General features: G+C 34.8%; 1 pseudogene; it reads right to left on the bottom strand.

Annotated features, from left to right (window-relative positions):
* On the bottom strand, positions 1–728 carry LOC107612326 (tubulin-folding cofactor C pseudogene; annotated as a pseudogene).
* Between the last annotated feature and the right edge of the window lie 19898 nt (positions 729–20626).

Here is a 20626-nt window from a genome sequence, read left to right as displayed (position 1 = left end):
TCAAATTTCCTCCTTCTTCCCATTTTCCGAAATGAATATATCAACGATTCCAACCCTTACATTCTCCGGCAAAATCAACCAATTTGGAGACTGCACCGCCTTCGACCTGTGAACGAATAGCGTCCTCACACAACTAATTATCCTAACTTCGCATGAATTGAGATCAGACACCGTGAATTCGCCAACCTCCGATCCCCTAAAATCACCCACCAAAAGCTCGCCGATTTGTTCCTGAACCTCGGGGAGTCGCGATTGAGAGGTAGGGGCTGTTTAGATTCTTATGGAGTAACAGTGTTGTTGTTGTTGTTGTTGGTAGTGTCTTTCTTGGTGGCAGCCTTGTTCTTGAAGGAGAACTTCTTCTTAGGGAGAAGCTGAGAGATGAGGTTTTCTAGGGTGTGTTTCAAATCGGCGATGGTTTTGAGGGAGGATCGAATGTTGTAGGAGGAAAGGAAGTAGGAGTTTTCTGCAACAAGCTTCTCCAAATGAGAGATTGATGCTGAGATTTTCTTGAAATAGGATTTGAGCTGCGATGGGTTTGAAAAGGAGAGGGAATGGGAGTGAGTGAGTTGGGATTCGATGGAGGATTTGAGGTTGGAGAATCGGGTGAGGAAGGATGATGTGGACTCGAAGGTAGGGAATGAAGATGATTCCGATTCGTTGTTATTGTCTAAACGGGATTGGTGGCGTTTGTTGAGCCATTCCACCATTGACGAGTACTTCTTCTGCAGCGCTGCCTTTGAACACCACATCAATTAAATTTTTATGTAAGGGTAAAATTGTCCAAAAAATTTTATTTATGGATAAAAAGACGATTTATAATGTTTTGTAACGTTTGGGATGATTTTAATAACAAAAAAAGGTCGGCGACGAATTTGATTTTCACCCCAGACCTTAGGAACGAAAACAGTACTTAACCCTAATTTTTTCTAACTTTTTTGTAAACAGTTTAAGTAACATTTAAAAAATCACAAGTTAATTTTATTAATTTGATGATTTTTCATAAATTAAAAGTTCAAAAAATCACTTTTAAGCTTTTCAAACGGAGCTATGTAAAAGAGAACTAATTAAGAAGCTTCAATTCTTATATATTGATTTTGTTTTTGTCTTGGGCTTTGCCCAGAAAACCCAAACCCGAACCCAAATCCCCCGACCCAAACTCCTTTCCGTCATCTCTCTCGTAGCATACTCCAAGCGATGTGCTTCCATCGCTACCACAAGCTAACCACGGTTGCTCTCTCTTTCGATTGCTCATCGGTTCTAGATCGAGATATGGTGCGACTGAACTGGTCCGAGAAGGTCTTTCTGTTGGCATCACCTCCGCAAGAAAGTTCCGCCGCAGAGGATGAAAGCTAACGTACCAATTAAATGCCATTGTTCTTCGTAAATATATTTCTCATGTTCTTGGTGGTTGCATTTTCTTCCTAAATAACATATGCCATGGTAAATTCCACACTTTTAGTTAATTAAAGATCTCTAAACTGAATTATTGTGTTCTTGATATTTGTGATTGAATTATTCTTTTTTCAAGACTTGTTGCTAGCCTCAAGATTCCATGTTGATAATACGATGCATCTCCAGAAGTGGTTGCATACTCAAGTGCTGAACAAGACTGTCTGATGCTGCCACTTTAGCAACTGTGTGAGCAAGTAAATTTTCTCGATGAGTATCCAAGTTAGTCCACAATTTGGTAACTCTTCTTTTAGCTCTCTAATATCTTGTAATATTGCTTCAGCTTCCCAAATCGAATTATTTGATTTTATGTTCTCGTTGTTGTTTCTAATGACCATAGATATTGCTCCTTCTCCAGTCTCTCTCTTAAAGGAAGCATCTACATTAGCCTTTAATCAATCTTTCGGTGGAGGCCTCCAACTAATCAGGTGCGCTCTTCTATTTTCATTACTCTTCTTTTTCAAAATTTGCTTGTCTGTTGTGTTTCGAAATAGATTCTTCATTGGTTTAGCTTTCTTAATTGTCCATTTTGGCTGAATATTCTGCTGCTAAAATATTTTTGATTTCTTTGTCTTCTACATCTCCCAAGCTAGAAATCCTACTCTGCTTATTCTCAGCTCTTGATGATTTCTTATCTCTATTTTTTAATTTTTTTATACACTCCATCAATCAGCCCCAAAAGATTTCATGGAGTCTATTGTGGGTATGCATTGACATTCAGCCTCAAGCCAGGCTGCTTGCGTCCATTTGCAGAGAAGCAAGGCATGTTCTGTAGTTTCTGCCTCCATATCACACACCTTGGCAAATAGGACTAGATATCAATTTCTTCTCGCATAAGTTAACATTTACCGACAAGATATCATGGTCTATCATCCACAAGAACGTTCTAATTTTTGGGAGAATCTTCATATTCCAAATCTCGTTCCATAGCTCCCTTTTATTTGTGCTTGTTGATGGACCGCTTTGAGTGTGTTCCTGTACTTCTAACCTAGTTGCTTGATAACCAATTTTAATTGTATAAGCTCCATCTTCTCTCCAATGCCAATATAGAGTGTCCTGCCTTTTGATAGTGCTTAGTGGTGTTCTCATAATGCTATATGCTACATATTGTAAAAACATGGAGTAGATTTTAGTTTTATCCCACTTGCCACTTTCATTGAATAACTCATTTACTTTCTTGTCCTCTATTATCCCCTTGTCAAGAATATTTTTTCTTCCTGCTATCCAATTGTCCCTCCTTATGCTAACTTGAGTGCCATCTCCTATACACCACTTTCCATGTTTTTGGAGCAATGCCCTACCTTGCAAAATACTCCTCGATACCCATGAAGATTTTTTAGAATCCTTCATGATAAGAAATTAGAACGAAGGATAAAGAGATAAGAAAAAAGATGGAGAAAAGACGCAACCAAAAAGACACAACGAAAACATAAAAGGATAGATAAGGTTTTTTTTCTACTAGACATCTAAGAAACCTGTTCTTTGCAACCTATAGCTAGGTGACCAGAAGGGATTCCCTACTAGACCTTCAAAGAACCTTTCCTTGACAACTTAGATCAAAGGGATGAAAATTGAAAGAGACTAGCACACAGAATCATCTTAGTATTGGACCCTTCAATCTTCTTCATGCAACAAGCGAAGAAAATCACTCACCTCACTTAATTACACTAAAAAAGTGCATAAAGAAACTGGAAATCTCATTCATCAAATTTATGTAAATTGTCTCACCGAAGGTATTTAAATAGGCCCCTAATAAACTAACTAAAAGATAAGATAAGATAACTTAATTTAAATCTCCTAAAGATAAGATAACTAATTTAAATCATATTTGATCTTATTGAATTAGATTGGATTTGATATTAATTTAAAATTCTAAAGATATGATAACTAATTTAAATCAAATTTAATCTTATTAGATTAGATTAGATTTGATTTAAATTTAAAATTTCTAAAAATACTACTAAGTAAATTAGAAGTAAATCAAATCTTCTAACAAACTCTAACCACAAAACAAACTAAAATAAATGCCTAAAAATTCGAAAATAATAAAAAATTATGCCTCCCACTGAATTTGAAAAGCATTATTGGGCTTCTTGCTATCTTGACTTAGCCCAATGGGTCTTATGAGTTGTCGCCATTTTAGTACAACTGTTTTTGAGACAAACTCTTGGTCTATTTGATGTCCAAGACCGGCATAGTATAATTCTTCTAGTATTCAGATCCTTAAATATGATAAAAATGCCCTCCTGAACATGTATCACTTCGCATCCCAAAAGGTATCACATGGGAAATAAATAGCCTTTAGGATTTGTACCCATGTTGCATTCAAATTTCTTATAATTCTCTAAGCTTGCTTAGCCAAATAAGCTATGTTTTGATGCTCTACGTCTTTATACTCCAACCTATTGTCTCTTTTACTTGCTGTTATAGGTTTCTAGCTCTGCAAATGTACACCATGTTTTTTCCCTGAAGAAGTCCACCAAAATTTTGCCATTCTTGAGCTGAGTCTTCTGTAAAAACCTTTTGGAAATTTAATCACATTCATCACGTAAGTTGGTATTGCTTGCACAACTGTTTTTATTAAAGCTTCTTTCCCTGCTTGACTTAAGAGCTTTTCCTTCTAACCTTCTATTTTGTTAATGACCTTTTCCTCAATTCATGCTAAAGCTCTATTTTGAGACCTTTCCCAGTGGTTTGGCAGCCCTAAATACTTTCCTAGAGTATCCCATGATGCCATACGAAGAATCTCTTCAATGTTCACCCTAGTTTGTATAGGTACTTGGCATCTAAATGTAATTTTTTATTTGTCTGGATCGATTCTCTGACCCAAAGCTTTAATATATTCATTTAGAACTGTAATGATATGAAATATCTCTTCCTCCTTTGCTTCTACCAATATAATGCAATCATTTGTATTATCCACACAAAGATCTCTGTTGCCATTATAAATAAATACGGTGACAAGGGATCACCTTGTCGAAGCCTCTGTTGCCATTAATTTTGAATCTATAGCTTACACTTGTAATACATGCTATCATCAACTTCACCCACCTGTCTTGAAATCCAAAAGCTGTAAGGATCCTTTTCAAGATGTCACATTCAAGCCTATCATAACGCCTTACTCATGTCTAGCTTAATTGCTAGATTTTTGGATCTGTTTTTTTCTTTTCTATTAAGGCTGTGATATACCTCTTGTATTATAATGACATTGTCTTGTATGAATCTAACCCCCACAAATGCACTTTGTGTGGATAATACAACTTTTTACATTATCTTCTTCATTCTCTAGTCTAAGACCTTTGCTAAGATTTTATACAAAAAATTACAGTAGCTAATGGGTCGTAGTTAGTCGAGATTCCCTGGATTCTTGATCTTAGAAATTAAGACCACTGTTGTCTCGCCCACCTCCTCAGGTATATGCCCACTTCTGAAAAATTCCTTAATTATCGCATACACGTCGCTCTTTATGACCTCTCAGTACTTCTAAGAAAACAGTCCGTTCAAACTATCAAGCCCAGGTGCCTTAAGGCTTCCCATACTAAAGACAGCTATTCTTATCTCCTCAGTTGAAACATCTTTTAATAGTTCCTCCTTCATTTCATTTGTTACCATTCTTGGAATCTTATTGATGTTTTTTTTTTCAAAATTCTACCTTCTTGTTGAGTTAAAAAGACTCTGAAAATGGTTCTCAATATGTTCCATTATTTTTTCTCTACCATTCAGTTCTTGTCCCTTCTCTGAAGAGTAGTTGCATAGAAAAAGGCCGTGTTCTTATTGCCCCACCTTAGCCACTTTATTCTCGCTCGCTACCTCCATTTATTTTTCTTCTATCTTCCATAATTTCATTATCCCTTCCTTCAATTCAATTCTAATTTTTTTTTTCTGTTGCCCTTCTGAAATTTCTGATGCTTACAATTTTCTAAGGTCCTCTTTCATTTTTTAGATTTCTTTATCTGCCTTTTTGAAGGTCACCTTGCTCCATCTCTTGAGTTCCTCTTTATAGCTTTTAATCTTCCTCGTCATCTTACTCCAATTATCTCCATTTGGTCCCTCCCTATTCCAGCCTTTGCTAACTACTTTCTCACAATCTTCATGTTCGATCCAGTATGATTCAAACTTGAAGCTCCTCCCATATTTGCATTTCGGCTCCAAATTCAGAACAATTGGGAAGTAGTATGAGCTTATAGCTGGCATGGCTGTCAAAGAGGCATTTTGGAACATTCTTCTCCATTCTCAGTTGGCTAACACTCTATCTGTTCTCTCTCTAGTAATCACACTATTCCTCGGATAGCTAAATCAAGTAAACCTACCTCCTTTCAACTCTAGATCCATCAGAGCATTAGCATCAACAAAATTTCTAAACTCTCTTACCCGATTTTGTGGCTTCGGGTGCAGTCCCACCTTCTCTTCTTGTATTAATACATCATTAAAATCTATGATAAATAGTTGGGGCATGCCTCTTTGATTATTACTTGCTGTGAGATATTTCCACAACTCCTTCTTTTTCCTAAAAACAGGATTACCATATAGAAAACTACAATACCATGTATTTCTTTTTTTTTATCTTCAATAAAAGCTTTAATGTAATTGTCACACTAAAAATAAATATTAACATTATATATTGCATTCCAAAATAAGCAAAGACTATCGGACAACCCCCGGGGCTCAATGCAAAAAGCTTTATCAAAACGTAGCCTTTTTCTAATTTACATGATAGTCTTTTCTTTTGCTCTAGTTTCTATTACAAATACTATTGCTGGCTTTTTCTGTTTGCATAGATTCTGGAGTTCTAAAACTGTTGCGGGAGCTGCCAATCCACGATAATTCTAACTTATCACACTCATGGCTGAGTTGGGGGCTTGTTTAAGCCTGCCTCCTCAGCCATAGAGTCTTCCATAACAGTTTCTCTAGTCTTCATTCCTTGTGCCGTCATTCATGATCCCTATTTTCCAAATTTTGCCTTGCCTTTCTTTCTTGTCTTGTGGTTTACTTCCTCTTCACTCTCTTCGAATTCCATTAACTGCGCATCATCCTCTTTTTTCCTTTTCAGTTTCAGGCTATCCCTTATGCATCTTGCTAATTCTAACTCACTCTTCTTTATTATAGTAAGTGACTGATTATCCTCGTTATTCTCTAACTCATCCTCCTTAGCCAATTCTACAAAGTATAGAATTTCATTAGCTGACATGTGTACTTGTCGTCTTTGTGCCATTGTTGTTGAATTTCAAAGCTGTCGGGCTTCCAGCACACTTTTTCTTCTTTTTCACTTGGTATCTTCCTTCTACTTCATTTCTTACTAAGGTTCTTTCTTGCTTTTTTTGTTAGTCCACCTTACTGGCTTCATTTTGTTGGGCTCCCTTGCCCTACTACTTCTTTATCATTTCTCCAATATTTAGTCTTTTCTCATTATTAGTCTGGTCCATCTTTCTTTGGGCCTTTTTACATTCCTTGTAAATCATACTTCTTTTTTTTTGTAACATAACTCTCACTTGGGCCATATTTCTCTCTTATAATAGTACCTTTTTTCTTCTTGATTGTTTGGTACAGTCGGCTTTTCACTGTATCAGTTGGTACCTTTTTTCTCTTATTGGGCCTGCTCTTTCTTCATTCATTTCCTTGATTTTATACCTATTCTCCTTAGACTTCTGAGTATCCGTGCCATTATTTATTTTATCCCCCAATCTCTCTCTTCTGACAAAGAAGATCTCCTCAATCCTTCCTCTTGCCTGAGTCCCATCACCTAATTTCAAGACACCAGGATTTACGTCACCAATCAACTTTTCCAAATCAGCCCCTTCATTTTGATTTAGATTTTTCTGCATTACCACTTGTCTATTTGCTAATTGATCTTGTGTACCAATTATTCTGCCTACTGATTTTGCTGAGATACTAGCCGAAAAACTCCTTTTCTACCCTTGACTAGACCCTCCTTCTTTCTCTTGGTGCCTTCTTTGCCATATCCTCTCCTGTTGGATTTTTTTCACATGCCTCCCATAGTCTTCCATCCAATTATTTTATTCTTCTCTCTGTTTCCTAATCCCATCCTTTCTTGCCTCAACATCTATAGACTTCAAGCCTAGAGTAAGGAACTTTGGACCATATCTAGGCACACTTGGATTAACTATAGACATAGCCATCTCCTCAACACAGGTTCTTCTATCATGACCAATCATCCCACACTTATAGCAATAATCATATAATTTTTCATATTTTAATAAAGTCCATGAATAACTTCCATCACATCTTTTGAACCAAAATCCAATTTTTAATGGAAGCTGAATATTTATCTCAACTCTAACTCTCAAAAAATGTCTAAGCATATTTCCTTCAACAAAAGGATCTTCTGCATTTATAACTCTACCTAACATATCTCTTATTTTTTCAACATTGCTTTTATTGATTTTATCATATGATAGTCCATGTATTTGAATCCAAATAGAAAGCTAATTACAGTTTACTTCATCAATGGATAGATTCGATTTCCACCACTAAAGACTAAGCATATGACCTTCTATTCTCTTTGGTCCACTATCATATGCTCTTTTTGCTTCATCTTGACTTTTAAAGTTTAAAATAAAATATTTGGATAGAGCATTAGTGATCACCAACCCTTGCGGATTACTCCACATTTGAAAGATGGTCTTCTATACTGTGTTCATGTTGAGTGATTTTCCTGTGAGTACCCTGCTAACTAGTTTCTGATTGAAAGTAGCTTTCTGTTGAACTGGGGGCGCATCCAAATGAATCACATATCCTCCCATGCCTTTGAAGCTTGTACCTTCCGTGATGGCTGTTAGCACTCTCGTTAAAAGATGACGAACTCTAATATTTGTTGAGAATATGAGTTTAGTGTATTAATGAGATCAAAGCTTCGCTTATTGAAGAAGATAAACTCTACTGTTGGGAATCGAAGTTCTACTATTGGAGAAGTCTAACTTAACTGAGTTAAGCCTCGGGAATAAATTTTTTATATATTTATTTAAAAAAGTTTATGTAAAAAAAATCAAATAGGTTGATGGACTTTCATACATATGGAATAGGCTTGCTTTGGTATTGACAAAGTGAATACGTAGAACATTACTCTCCCTTCTAAATTTCAATATTTATCTCTATTTCTCTTGTTCTTTCTTTTCCTAAGCAAGACATCTTGCTTGAAAAATTTTAGTTAGAAGCAGTAAACTTTAAACGAGGTAATATGGCTCCAAGTGTTTTAAAAATATTAGTCTATACTGTATTTTTGATGATTTACATATAATTTTGGAGAATTTTTGTCAAAGCCAGTTTATCAACAGTTAGGGTAATAATAAATCTTTAAGAAAAAATGCCTCACACAATTTGTGGTAAACTCATTCTAATATTCTTCTAGTTTAATTATCTAAAAAAATTTATTTGTATCTAAAGTAGCTAAAATATTATTTTCGAAGTCTATCTTCCAACAATCTTAAGGATTTATTATTGCTATTATTGTATTATGGATCATAATCTTTTAGCTACTATAAAAAATTATTTTTGATAGTTCAAAGATAAATGGAACTAATTTTAAACAATGGCAAAAAAAGTTTTTGGAAGTATTAGATTTTTTAGGAATCAATCCTATCTTCCTAAGCCGGATGAAGATATTAAAAATTATGATCTAGCATTGAAAGATTGGGAAATGAAAAGTAAGTTATATAAATATACAATTTTGAGAGCATTGACTAATGATTTACATGATATTTATTGTCGTCATGTTCATGCTAAAATCATTTTAGACTGAGTTACTACAAATATATATTTATGAAAAAGAAAATAGTAGAATATTTTTAGTTCATAATTTCAGTGCATTTCAAATAGTAGAAGATAATAGTATTTCTTCTCAACTTAATGAGTTTACTAAGCTTGTAGATAAACTTTTAAATAAAAGGAGATTCTCTACCTAAAATGTTTGTTTCTCAAACTCTTGTTGATAAATTACCAGATTTATGAAAATATTACAAATTGAGTTTTATTCAAAAGAGAAAAATTATCAATTTACAAAATAGACCATAGAGTATATTAAAATAGAGGATAAAAATAGAACTATGGATAATGAGTAATAAAATAAAGAAGTGTATACTAAAGCTAATATTGCAAAGATTGTGAATGAAAATAATTTGCCTAGTGAAAATAATTTTCTCACTAAACCACACTTCAAGAAGAAAGAATTTAACCTTTCCCCGAAAAATAGATAGGCATTTGTTCTATTTTTGGTAGATTTAGACACTTTGCATCAACTTGTAGAATGAAAAAGAATAACAACCAAGGAGACGGAAGCAATAGTAGAAGTGAATGAGAAAAGATAGTTGCAAATGTGATATTTAGAAAATGTGTGATTCTTATTGCAATAAAAAGTGACATGCATTATGTAATTTTTAGTTTGAAATGACTATGCAAAGACCACTATGCCCAGTGTATAATGTTCTGTTTATAAATAAATTATTAATTAAAAACTATCATGAAGAATGCAACATAACTCATGTCGCTTTTTGCCTAACTTACTTTACAATTCATCACAGTCTTGTAACCAAATTTTAAATGTCACAACTTGAAAAGTTAGTTAGATTTTTTTATTGAGGAAAATTTTCAAAAATGTTAATGCCATAATAACAATGGTTTTCAAATGCTACCCAGTGAAGGATTTTAACAATTGGGTTAAAAATTCTGGTACCACAAAGCACATTTGTGCTAAGAAGGAATTATTTTCTGAGTTTTCTCTCGTAAACAATGGGGACGAATTTGTTGACCGATGACACATAATGTTAAGCGGGTTTTAAGGTCTTTTCTTATTCATCTTCTTGAGTTTTAATTAAATTTCTTATGTTTTCTAATAAAATTTAATAAATAATCAAATATTTGGAGTTGGAGTAATATTTTCAGAAATGTTTAGAATCAAAATAAGCAAGAATTAAAGCTTTATTACAAGAAAAATACAAAGACAACAAAAGCATGGTCTAAGAAATCAGAAGCGTGCCCCAAAAGCACCCAAGCAACATGCCTAGCGGACAAGGATGCACACTTGGCGGGACCCCTCCATGCTCAAGCACGCCCAGTGGCCATGCCCTGCATCCGGCGGACTACCCCTCACGCTCGGCGGACCCCTCCAAGCCTCTAAGTATGCATGGTGGACTCCCTTGTTCCCTCTTGGATGCCCGACATGTACCCCCTCCTGGAAGGTGGAAAGTTTGGGACTTTGCCTAATTAAATAGAATCACAAATTTCAGATGCAACAATTAAGGACCAAGCATAAATTATCCACATCCTTAGAAGTCTTAATCACATCCAGAACATTGAAGACTCTAGAAGAGTAGTTATTAATTCTTTCTAGAAACATAAGGATTTGGTTCATTTAGAATTTGAATTTGAAGTCAGTAAGTAGTACCCTATCTTTATCTCTGGAAGATAAGTAGTTTTCTTATCTTTCTCTCCGAAGATGAGATTAGGATAGTTTAAATTTGAATTCTAAAATTTAGCATATAAATAAATGAACTTTGTTCATAGGGAGGGACATCCAGCTCCTCTGTAATCTCTTTTCATTGTTTTCTTTCCTTTTCCATGGATAACTAATCATTTGTCAAAGGGTTAGGAGCTTTGTTTATATTTTCTATGAGTAACTAATCTACGTTTATTTTATTTTGAAGTTTCGCATGGATCTATTTCATGATTGAGTTATTCGTTCTTCATTCAGATTAGTGTTATCAAAAGGTATGCTAATCTCTTTTTAATTCTTTTATTATAATTGGAAAATTTGATATTTGAATTAAAGCTTGAAAACTCTTTCACATGGCTCTTTGAATTCGGCTAGGAATAGTGGTTCAATCAGTGTGCGACACATGCATGATTTCAATAACTCCAATTTTGAATAAGTGACATAATTTGAATTAGAAAAACTTTGAAAATTGTGTTTTTCTTCTAAAGATTTAACTGGATAGGACTAGCTTGAATAGGCGACATGTAATTCGACCTAAGGAATACTTTTAAATCTTTTTAGAAAACCAAATAAGTTTTTGTGCTTAATCTCTTGATTAATTAATTGACGACTAATTAATGCTTGAGAAACTGAGGAACTAAGGAATTGGAAATCAGTTACTAAAGATTTATCGTGAAAAATCTTTGCAAACTTCAAGATAAGTAAAGAAGGTTTGATCTCTCTAAAAGCATAAACATCTCTGAAGTCCTTGACTCTCACTATCATTATCTTCTCTCAAATAAATACTCAAACTCTTTGTCCGTGGCATTCAAGCATTCAAGCACTCATGGTTCTCAAGCTCTTAGCAAAACACAATCTTGCCCTCTTCAATCCATGTTCTTTTAATCTAATGAGGTATTTAATCTAATATTTGCTTGCTCAATCTTTTAATCCTCGTGAAAACGATATCCACTCATTGTGGTATTACTTGAGCGATCTAGTGCACTTTCAGTATCCGTAAGCTTCAATTTTCGCTCATCATTGACCTAAGAGAATCTAGCAAGATTTCCGTTTTAGGTAAAAGTAGGATGTCAAAATGTCAACAAAAATTGACATCTAAGAAATTTCTTGTGTTATTTTATGTGCTATATGTTTCAACTATCAAACATTGTCTTGCGCCAGTCCACCTTTTTAACAGTGCCAAAGTCAAGATGATGATGATAATAATAATAATAATAATAATAATAATAATAATAATAATAATAATAATAATAATAATAATAATAATAATAATAATAATAATGTTGTCATGTTGTTGAAAAAAATGTCTATGTAAAAAAAATTACAAAATAATGATCTATTTGTTTTGAATGTTATTACTGGTGATAATAATAAACAAAGAAATTTAGCTTATATTTACGTGGTTGATTCTCTTAATATTTGGTATAATAGACTTGAATATGTTCATATTTTGTATATTTTAAAATTAAAAGAAATGAGTTTAATTAATAAGTTAGATAATTTTAATTTAGATACATTTGATGTGTGTGTTGAAACAAAAATAACTAGGAAACCTTCTAAACATATTACTAGCTAGGTATAGTGAGTTGATAGAACTTGTGCATAGTGACTTCAATGATTTGAAGTATACTCCTAGTAAAAGTAGAAAAATGTATTATGTTATTTTGTTGATGATTGTTCTAGATATATAAAGTTGTAATTGGTAAGAACTAAGGATAAAACATGTGATATGTTTTATTAAAGAAGTAGAAAACTAACTTAGTATGAAATTAAAAGGCTAAAAACTAATAAAGGAGGTGAACATGAATCTAATTCTTTTAGTGAGTTTTGTTACTACCTTATTCTATGTAAAGGGAAGTAATTTTATTCGCTTGCTACATACAAAATAGGATACTGCACAAGAAACTTAGAAAAACATCTTATGAACTTTAGTTTAATAAAATACCTAGTTTGGATACTTGAAAATTTGGAGTTGTTCGACTAAGATATTGTTGGATCTTAAGAGAAGCATAATAGGTTCAAGAACATGTAATTGCATGTTTATTGGGTATGATAAAAATAGTAATGCATATAGATTCATTGTCATTAAAATGATGTTCTTGAACAAAATTCTAGCATTGGATCTTGTAATGTATCTTTTTCTGAGAATATATATACTAGTAAGTCTAAGAATGAATGTGTTTCTAACTCACATGTCTTGTCTGACAATGTTGTTGAGAAAAAGATAATGAAATAAGAAGAGAGCTAGAAAAGTGGAGAATAGCATATCCTCATGCTACTTAAGAAGGAGAAAACAACAAGGATAACACCAACTAAACTCTATATAATCTTGTAACATCTAATCTACTTAGTTAGAACAAATTGGTATCGAAAAATACAATAAAGCATAGAGGGCAAAAGTGTGATATCAAGAAATTCAATCCCATTAATCAATTAAATTCTAAAAGAAGTGCAAACTTGCAAAGTAATCTTTCATGATGGGTGGAACATAGAATTGAGCATTTGAACCTTCACCGGATGTGTTTACTCTCTTATCACTCTAGTGTTTAGGGTTGTATCTCTCAATTCTCTTCTAACCTTGCTTTCTAAGACTCGTTCTTCTTCTAACAATAAAAAAATTTTCAATGCATGCATACAAATATCATGAGGACTTTAGAGGGTTGTAATGGGGCTAGAGTAAAAGTGAGGATTATTTAGTTAAGTGGAGTAAGAATTTGAACCTTTGATTAGCTTAAATTTCTACCTAACCTACAACAACCTACTTAATCCTAATTTACAAACCTAGTTACCCATGATTCACTTTACACACATACCCATGCATTCTTAATTAATTCACAACACATATGCACTTACTACTAAGAATGTCATTTGAAACATTTATTACTTTGAATTTTTTCCTTTCTATACAATTTTTTTCTTTTTTTTTTCATGAGTAAATGGATATGCTTTTAATAATATAATGCATGTATGTGTTTGTCTAATTTCTAAAATTTTTAATCAACACACTTATTCTTGGTCTGCTTGTCTCACTAAATTTTTCTAGAGATATCTTAGAGCCAGGATTGTAGTTAATGCTAGTATTTCTCATACCAGGATAATTATTAATTCACCGAATGCCATAAAACTTTGTCGCAGGATATTACCTCCTTGGTAATTGTCTTTTTAGGAATAATCTTAGCCACTCATTATTGATTTAATCTTTTAAGAATAAACCTCATCCATTCATTATTTTACTAAACAGTAAAACTTGATCCAAGACCAACCTCAGCCTAATACTTACCGTATGCCTCCTAGAAATTGCGAATTCTCTTTCTTCTCTCTCAACTAAATCGGTCATCTCTCCCTCACATATGACCATGTTCTCCTTTTTCTTACCTTCTCTTTAGAGATTTTAAGCCCGAACAATAAACTATGATTAACTGTAAATAAACTAGACACACAAGCCATGACTATTCTTCCTTGTTTTTATGCCCTTCTCTTTTGTTTTTCAGCCCATTTGACCACTTGAAATCAGCACTTTTTACCACCATTATTTTAGGTCTTACTTTAAATTTTATTTTAGTAAAAAGCTAAGTTAAAGTTTGAAAAACATTATTTGTGAAAAAGAGTGCAAGACAATCGAGTTTAGAGAGAGAAAGAGAGTGCACATTCTACCAATTTCATACATTTTCCAGAACATATTCAAGGTGTGTCTTTTGTAACGACCCAACTCCTAGCACGTCATGACCAATGCTAGAGGCTAGACGCCACTATTTGTCTTACCTTAAGAACTTTAGATCATATACCAAATATATAGATATGAGTCTATATCACTTAAAGAAATCACATGTTAACTAGATATAACGGAATAGATATGAGTCAGGCGAATAATACATGAAGCACATAATAGAAAACATTCATATATATATATATATATATATATATATATATATATATATATATATATATATATGCTCAGAGGCTTGGTTTATTACATCACCATAGTTCATACAAAAATATGCTCACATAAGAGCCACCCTACTCTGAGACCAGTCTTAACTTATTCAAATCTTTACAAAAGATATTAGCCTTAGAGAAACTCTATACAAGACAAGGGGAAAGACCACTTCTGCTACTACTACTACTACTGGCCATAGATCTCTTATAGTTGAAGGAACCACAATGCTAAAGTAGGGAGAGAGTCACTTTGACACACCCATGATGTTGTTGTTGCTTGCCTCCCTATTAGATCTACCACTTTTATCTCAAACGAACTGGAGTACAGATCTGCTATCATTTGATCAATCCATATCTGTGAGTCCTCCTCCTCTGATAACGATGGTGATCCAAATCCTCAAAAATCCCCAGCCCGTAGACCTCTCCCCAAAGGTTATCGAATAGCTTGGCTATAAGGGATGGTGGTGGGGTAGCGTGCCTAAGTACATCGGGGAGCATTGGCTCTTGAACGGAACTGAACTATGGTGGGTACTCTGGCTCATAGATCATCGGGGATTCTGGTTCGGGTTCCACTATATTCAAAGAGTATGAAGGGAACAGGAACTGGCCTCTGCCGAGGTAGAGCTCGGATAGTAATATATCATACGACATGTCGGGGTCGATGTCTTGGCTGAGCAAGGGATGAGAGAATGGCCAATTTGGAAGGTAGTAGGTACGAGTACGTGGAGTGCCCCAAAACACCATGCCTTCCATCGTGGGATCCATGTATTGAGCATACGTCGGGTACTCAAAGAAGATTACGCCTATTCCCATCTACCTACATAGAAGGTAAGGGTGAGAACCTGAGGTTCTCAGCAAAGTACTATACAAGAATCCTAAGTGGTCCGCAGCCTACGTCTAAGCATTCACAAGGTTATTATGATAGTAATTCACACAAACAAGTACAGGCACAAGTGTATAACAAAATAATAATCACATGTACAAGCAAGTAATTACCAACACGGAGAAATGCAACAACCAAGTACGATGCATGCTTAGTCTTATGCAGGTCAGGAACTCATGTGTCGGCTAACTATTCGCAACCCAACGTTATCCGGTTCTACGTCCAGATATGGTTACTCCACTGTGTACATTTGTGGCACAAAAAGAATTCCCTAAAACATAATGTGTTGACAGTGAATAACAGTCTATATGGTGGGTGTCCCACATTGATATAGTCTCTGGCTAGGGGGCATGGAAGTCCGCTCTACAAGGCAGCCTTTAGCACCTTGGGGCTTATAGTGTAAGACCTCAGATTTTTGAAAATTAAATAGTAAGTTATTTATAATTTATTATATTTATTGATAATTTTATTTAAAGAAAATTATTTTCCTAAAAGTAATTAAATTAAATTTTATGATACTTTAAGTTTAAAATCTATTAGAATTTATAAAATTTTCTAAATAATTGAGTAATATTTTAAAAGTAATTTTAAAGGATTAAATTGGATTTCAAATCAATACAATATACCCTAATTTGATTAAAATTTACTAAACCATAATTAACCCAAATATCCCCAAATTAAACTCTAACCCTAACCTAACCTAGCCACCATTTCACCGCCACTCACCTCTCTTACCCCCCCACACACACAGACACACACACTCTTTTAACACAAAAACACATACAGCCACGGAGAAGAGAAAGAGAAAGGGAGGAGAAAGCATCGCCATCATCGCCGAGTTGTTTTGTCTCCGAGCCTCCATGGTTGCCATCGCTGTGTTGCCAGGAAGCGGGAGATCGGGAAGAGAGAAGGAGTTTGCATCCGTTGCTGCCATGGGAGGGCAGAACCGTCGCAGAGGGAAATAGAGAGAGAAAGCTTGCATGAGAGGAACGGAGGCACTGAGGGAGTCGCCGTCACACTGTAGCCGTCGCCACCACTTAAGCTACGCGAAGCCATCACGGTCGTCGGAGATCTAGTCGTCACCGGACTCGTGCCACCTAGCACCGTTGAGCAAGAATATGCGAGGAGAGAGAAAATCATGGAGGAGGGCTGAGCTCGTCACTTCCGTGCCTCAATCGCTGTCGATTTGCTATTGCTATTGTTGTTGGAAGCCGTTGCCATCGTCGGAAAAGGGGAAAGCAAGCGAGAGTGACGCTGGAGAAGGGGTTTCCACTGCTGTCAGTGCTCCTCACCACCGGGAGTTACCGTCGGAGCTGCCGCTGCTTTGTTCTTGGTTCTTTCTTGGGTGGTAAGTTGTTTTGGCTCCAAAAACCCCTCTTTGTCGCTGTTCTGTTATAGATTATTGAGTTTTATGTGACGTTAATGTCTTAGGATTGAGCTATGGTTCTTGCATACTGTGTTTAGAGGCTGTGGTTGCTGCGAGATGGTTGGTATTAATGCCACTGCTGGGAGATAAGAATAAAAGCGTAGCTTGTCTCCTAATTAAGTCGCGAACAAGGTAGAGGCAATTTCTTAAACTCAAGTTACTATCATGAATTGTTACAAGTCGATATTAATGCCAAAAAATGTATTTTTATGATTTTTGTAAATCTTATGGATTAAATTGAGCTATTCTAGATTAATGGAGTTGCTTGCTTGATGGATATTTTGATTATTTGAGAACGTCGTATAACTTGGTTAATTGATTGATTTTGTTGAGTTGGTGAATGTTTAATTGGCCTCTTGATTTACTGGAATTGATTGGGTGTTCACATTTTTTATGTTGATTTTCTTGATTTGGCGTTGGATATTGAAGTTGGTTAGATTTTGAAGTGGTTTGACATTGAAAATAAATTGATAGCTGAAAATTTGAATTTTGTGTTTATTTGGGAAATGATTTGGTTTTGAACCTGTTAGAAAGTATTTGAGAAATGTTTGGATAGGACCTATAAAGGGTGGCAAAGTCCAAGTTTTAAGGAGGTGCTGTCGAAATTTTTATAAGTATTTAAGAATAACAATTTTCGAGTCTTTGAGGAAAAGTTACGAGTTTGAAAATAAGTTTAGGTTGATTTATTCAATTGAAGCAATTTGTTTTGAGGAGTTAAAGTATTTAGAACTTGATTTGGTTAAAATGAAATGGATCTCGAGACTTTTAGAAATGTCTTAACTCTAAATGGTTTTGATATGGTTTGGGGTTTTGGTCGAGTAAAAACGAGGATTTAACTTGCTTTTCAAAAGAATGAATTTGGTTTAATTAATTACAAAGAGGAATATATTTCGGGTATTTAATTGAACGGTAATAAGATTGGTTGCCGCTCCCCTAAAATTCAGAGACTTTGCCGTGGAATTTAATTTAATAAATCTTGATTTAAGGTAATTTGATCTAATTTAATAACCTATTTTGTCTTGAGTTGATTTGAGGAAAGAATTATGAGTTTTAAATATGATTGATGTTGTGAGGATGGTGGTTTTATCCCGCTTACGGATTTGGCAAGTTGAGGATGAAGGATTTCCTCTCTTGTCATGGTATGGATATGGAAAATGTAGAAAGACACTCTCCTTCGTATTGGTTTCCCCACATCTTTCACTAGTTGTAAGGTAGAAAGGCACACTCCTTCGATGTTCAAAGGCACTCTCCTTCGTGATACCTCCAGGAGAAGGTAGAAAGGCATTCTCCTTTTTTTATGATCCTGCTGGGGATACGCAACCTAGAGACAATGTCTAGGTTAGCTACCGGATGTGTCGGGCTCTGGCGATTTAACCGACATGTGAGCTCACGGCCAGTAGGATAGGCATGCATCATGTTGCATTTGTGTGCTTTGTTTGGGTGTGCCTAAGTATTTTGGTTTGCCTATCTGATGAATTCTGTTTAACTGGTAATTGTGATACTTGTTGTAACTATTCTTTAAATGTGTCTGCCTTGAATTTGTTTGTGTTTGTGATTGATTCTATTTTGGGATTGAGTTTTGATGGTGAATTGTCTTGAATTGGGACGGAGACCGAGGTGACTTAATTTGGGCCGGAGGCCGAGGTGATTTAATTTGGGCGAGAGGTCGAGATTTAATAATATCATCCGGAATCAAGAAAAACTTAAAGCAGATAATCAATAATATCATCTGGATCCAAGTTCCAAGGGATACCAATATTTCTAAGCTTCAAAGGAAAGAGAGATGCCAAAGCTATTCAGAAATAAAGTGTTAATAGCTCCACTCAATAATTAGACTGAGCTTCATTGACAACTCTAAAACCTTATGTATTTTTTTCTCCTATCTAGTCCTATCTTATTTTTAGTTGCTTGAGGACACGCAACAGTTTAAGTTTGGTATTGTAATGCTTGAGCATCTTATACCCTTTTTGTTAGAATTTTCATAGTATTTTTAGTTAGATTTATTAATTTTTACTATGTTTTAGTGCAAATTTCATATTTGGATGCTACTTTGAGTTTTTGTGTTATTTTTATGATTTTAGGTAAATTTTGGGCAAGTTTGGCAAAATCTTGTTCAGAGACGAAGAAAAGATAGCAGATGCTATTAATCCTAACCTCTGTGCATTCCAACGAGTATATCTTAAACAATAGAGGTCCAATTAACGCAGTCTCAATGGCGTTGAAAAGCTAACTTCCAGAGCTTTCTAGAAATATATGATAGTCTATACTTTTCTTCTAGAATGACTGCCAAAACTGGCGTTAAACACCAAGCTTGGGCGTTTAACGCCCAAAAAGAACTAACCTCCCAAGTTGAACGTCCAAAACTGGCGTTCAACGCCAGCCAGGGAGCAGAAGCCAGCGAATTCACCCCCTTTTTTCTGTATTGAATGCCAAGAATCCAAGTTGAATGCCAGGCTTGACCGAAGCATAAAACCAAAGTGGGCCCAAAGTGGATTTTAGCACTCCTTAACTTATCTAGCCTTATCTTTGTAACTTTTAAATTTAAATTAATATCTTTTAAGGTTACTATTTACTATTTAAAGAGGAGATCACTTAGATATATGGGAAAAGATCCAGACAGATCCTCTTTACTTTAATTTTATTTTCTCTGTAAAGTATGAGTAACTAAACCTCCTAGTTAAAGTTAGGGGCTCTACTTATTTCTATGGATTAATATTATTACTTTTCTATTCTAATATATGTTTGATTCTATTCTAAGATGTATTTTTGTTCTTCAATCCAATTGAACTGAGGGTGGAACGAAAGTATGACCCTCTTTTCTACATGAGTTCTTGCGAGTCCCTGACAAGTTAGTATTGAACTACAGCTTGAGAATACATCTCCTAAACTCAAATCTATCTGGGCTAATTAAATATGTGACATAAAATTTGGTTAGCTTTTGGTAATTGAGGTTTTTGTAGTGCTAAACTAGAATGCTGAGCTTCACCCTCGTTTGAATCGAATGACCACTGACTCTGGCTTTTGATGAGAATTAGAGGAGATTAAACTGCCAAGGAATTGGAGTTTAATTACCTAAAGTTTGCCATAGAATAAATCATTCATCATTAAAAAATTCAGTAAGAAGTATTGATCCAGAAAGATAAGCATCTCCAAAACCTTAACTACTTCCATATATTATTTTTTTACCAATCTTTAACTTCTTTTCTTTACTTTCTTGTTTTATGCGCCTACAACAACAACAACTCTCTTTACTTTTCGCCTGACTAAGTCCAACAAGATAACTATTACTTGCTCAATCTAACAATCCTTGTGGGATCGACCCTTACTCACCTGAGGTATTACTTGGACGACCCGATGCACTTGCCGGTGAAATTGTGCGAGTTTAATTTTCGCGCACCACCACTCGACCTAGGCGCTTTGTCATTACGCACCTAACCTAAAACCACCACAACATCTACCCCTCCTCTAGTTGCAGCACTGGCCTTAT

Source organism: Arachis ipaensis, chromosome B8 (genome assembly GCF_059453495.1).
Source record: "Arachis ipaensis isolate K30076 ecotype BB chromosome B8, ASM5945349v1, whole genome shotgun sequence".
In the NCBI taxonomy this organism is placed as follows: domain Eukaryota; kingdom Viridiplantae; phylum Streptophyta; class Magnoliopsida; order Fabales; family Fabaceae; genus Arachis; species Arachis ipaensis.
Note: the sequence above shows the minus strand (reverse complement) of the source record. Positions and strands in the feature narration are given on the sequence as shown.